A 3,846-nucleotide genomic window follows, 5' to 3' on the forward strand; every position below is an offset into this window, starting at 1 on the left:
AAGAGTTCTCCTAGCTCAAGTCTTTGGTACACCGAGTATGGCATAAGCCTAACACTAGCTCCTAGGTCAGACAAGGCATTCTTAATTTGCATTTTATAAATGGCATAAGGGATAGAAAAGTTTTCGGGGTCTTTTAGCTTAGGTGGCATCTTGTTCATTATGATAGCACTACAATTCTCGGTCAAGTTCACCGTCTCTTCACCATCACATGTCCTCCTACCACTCAAAATGTCTTTGAGGAATTTTGCGTAATTGGGCATTTGGGTGACAACTTCGGTAAATGGTAGAGAAAGGTGAAGTTTCTTAAGCATGTCAATGAATCTTCCAAATTGTTCATCTAACTTGTGTCTCATGAATTTTTGTGGATAAGGAAGCTTGGGTTTCACAATCTCTTTCTCCACTCTCACCTCACTAGGCTTCTCAATCTCAACCTCACTCAAAGATGCACCATCTCTCTCATCTTCAACCAAAACCCCTTTTGTGCCCTCTTTGGTCTCACTCTTCCTAGGCAAACTCTCCTCAAGAATCTTACCACTCCTTGTGACAATAGCATTAACCGGTCTCTTAGGATCTAGGCCTTGGGAAGGTAAAGAAGAAGGACTAGCATGTTCTTTCAAAGCATTAGCAAGTTGAGAAATTTGATTTTCAAGCATCTTATTATGAGTCATCATTTCATTAAATTTCTTATCACTTACGGTCATGTAAGTGTTCAACAACTTTGTTTGATTTTCAATGATTTCTTTTAAATTTGTTCTATGTGAAGAAGAAGAGGATTGAACATAGGAATTATCATTTTGGGCCTTTGGAGCAAATCCGGGTGGAGGGCCTCTTTGAGCATTGTTTTGAAAATTGCCTCTACCTTGATTGTTCCAATTACCCCTACTTTGATTTTGACCATAACCTTGATTATGGTTACCACTACCTTGATTATGATTCCCATAACCTTGGTTTGGATTACCATAATTTTGGTTTTGATTTTGGCTACTATAACCTTGATTGTTATAATTACCTCGAGAACCTTGGTTCCCTTGGTTCCTATAACTACCACCTTGGTTATAGTTGTCAAAATTTCCATGATTGTTGTAATTCCTATTCCATTGACCTCTTTGATTCTCAAACCTAGAATCATGATTATTTGACATATAGTTCACATGCTGATTCACATTTCCATCTTAATCATCACAAATATCCATACATGCATGAGGGCAACTAGAAACATCATGCTCATACGACCCACAATCATCACAAAACAAGCATCCACTAGGCATGTTACTAGAAGAAGGAAGGGGTTGAGAATTAGAAGACGTACCTCTCCCCTTAGTTTGGGAGGGAAGACTTGAAACTTGGTAGGTAGCACTTTCCAACTTTGCCTTGATAGTGGACATCTCCTTCCCCAAGTTTGGCATTTGAGAGGATAAATTGTTGATTACATTAAGATGATCAACCGAGTACACCGAAGAGCTACTCTTGCTAGTTGACTCTCTTTCTCCATCTTTCCAATCTCTATAATACCTCACTACGTCCTCAATTATGTCCACCACTTCCTCTTCCGTTTTGTTCATGATAGGACCTCCGACTCCTCCATCTAAACATGATTTTCCTTGAGGGCTAAGGCCCCCATAGAAGATTTGAATGTTTTGATAGGTTGGAATTCAGTGATGAGGACATTCTCTTTGATACTCCTTGTATCTCTCCCATGCTTCATAGAGGCTCTCACTTGGCTTTTGCTTGAAACCTTGAATCAAAGCTCTAGCCTCCGCCGTTTTCTTTTGAGGATAGAAATGGGATAGAAATTCCTTAGTGACCTCGTCCCATGTCCTTAGAGAATTCGGCTTAACCTCCTTGTCTAGCCATTCCAAAGCACGCCCTATGAGAGAAAAGGGAAAGAGCTTGAGGCGGATGAATTCTTGGGAAATTCCGTTCACCTTGATAGTATTGTAATATTTCTCGAACTCCTTGAGATGGTTTAGTGGGCTTTCATGCTTGGCCCCACTAAATTGTTGCTTCTCTATCAAAGTGATCATTGCCGGTCTTATTTCATGCTTGGCCCCACTCTCAAATCTATATGCACCGGGAATCCCCAATTCTTTCAAATGCCACTCTCAGATTTTCTCCCATTCTTGCTTGTTCTTCTTGTTGTGGCTCTTCTTCACTTGAAATGCTAGGACTCAAAGATCGTTTAGCACCCCTCAACCTTGCAATAGTTCTCTCAATTTCCGGATCAAATGGCACTAGAGAATGATCACGTGCTCTATGCATAAAATCTCAAAAGAAATGGTTAGTAGCACGGCTACAAATGTAGCCTAAAAGAAAATCTTTTTGTATTTTCAATTAATGGTGAAATAGACTCAACAACTATAACAAAACACCAATATCATTCCCTGGCAACGGCGCCATTTTTGATACGAGGAAAATGTAGGTCGTTCTCTACCTTTTCCTAGAGCCAAAGAAAATTTATAAACACTCGACCAACCTAATACGAGTATATGGTAAGTCAAGGGTCGAACCCAAGGGAATGAGTAGGTGTAAGCTATAGCCTAGGTCAAGCTACTTCGAAATTTATGGGAAGATGCGGTTGGTAACTAAGGTGTCGAGAAAACTAGATAAATTGAGAAATTCAATATACTAAACACTAGGGATATAGGTTCCACATGCAAGTTCAATGATTATGCTAATTGAAGGATCACTCAAATAATTCAAACATTGCAAAGGACAAACAATAGTTGCAATCAAAGGAATTCAAGGGCTATCTCCTATAAGCCAAGCTAGGGTTCACTATGAATGGCTAAATAGGGAAATCAAAATCAAATTCAATTAATTAAAGCAATTCTCAAATCAAGGGTTCATGTCATTGAAATTTGCAATGCAATCTAGATTAATCTTATAGGTTGATCACTCCTAGTCTAATTAATCACATGCACAACTATGTCAACCAATTTAATTGCACCATTCAAATCAATTTAGCATCACAAACTAGCAAAAATCATCAATCAAGCATGCTTCCCCTTCTCCCTAGGAACTAATCTACTCACTAAACATGGTGAAATTAAGAAACAAAACAAATTCAATCAAATTCATATTCATTTAAAGCTTAATCAAAAGAAAATCAATCAATCAACAAATTCTAAAGCAAGGAATGTAATCTCAATCAAAATCCAAGAAACTAGAAGGAATTGCATTAAAAGTAAATCAAGGGAAAGAAATCTTACAAACATTCATTGAATTAAAGAAGGAATTTCAAGATCAAATTGAAATCTAAGATCAAATTCAAGTACAAACAAGTAAATATTAAGCTTCTCTCTCTACTTTCTCTCTCTTCGGTTTCTGGAAAAATTCTCTCTCTAGTAAAAAGTTAAGTCGTCCTCCAAAAAGAAAGTCAAAAGCTATAAATAAGAAAAATCGAGCGAAGAGGGTCGCACAGGCCGTGCGCACGCACAGCCCAGCCGCGTGCGCGCACAGCTGGGTCTGCGCGCACGCACCCCTGTGTCGCGCGCGTACCCCTGTGCGATGCACTAGGCTTTGGCTCCTTCGCTTGCTTGATCAAACTCCGCGCTCCCGAGCATCCCCATCATCAGTGCACTCGAGATGATGCCCGCGAACATGGCGGTTCCACGATGAGCAAATTGACTTGATCATTCACCTACAAAACACAAATAAAACAAAGAGAGGAAGCGTAGCAAGGTAAAACTAAAACTAAAATTATGAATTATCAACTAAAAATATGAAAAACTTGTAAAAACCAATCGAGAACTAAAGTGAATTATAAAAATGGAAAATCAAATAAAACTAAAAAAAATATATGAAAATGATGAAAGAAAATAAAGAAAATGAACCTAAATCTTATTC

The 3,846-nt window shown here is 38.5% G+C and overlaps 1 non-coding gene across 1 annotated transcript; it reads left to right on the plus strand.

Moving 5' to 3' along the window:
• Positions 1-1,650: 1,650 nt before the first annotated feature.
• Positions 1,651-1,756, plus strand: LOC145583483 (small nucleolar RNA R71). Its single transcript, XR_014100127.1, has one exon. It is a non-coding gene; the product is annotated as a small nucleolar RNA R71 (small nucleolar RNA).
• Positions 1,757-3,846: the final 2,090 nt, after the last annotated feature.

Source organism: Chenopodium album, chromosome 15 (genome assembly GCF_948465745.1).
Source record: "Chenopodium album chromosome 15, dcCheAlbu1.1, whole genome shotgun sequence".
Taxonomy (NCBI): Eukaryota; Viridiplantae; Streptophyta; class Magnoliopsida; order Caryophyllales; family Amaranthaceae; genus Chenopodium; species Chenopodium album.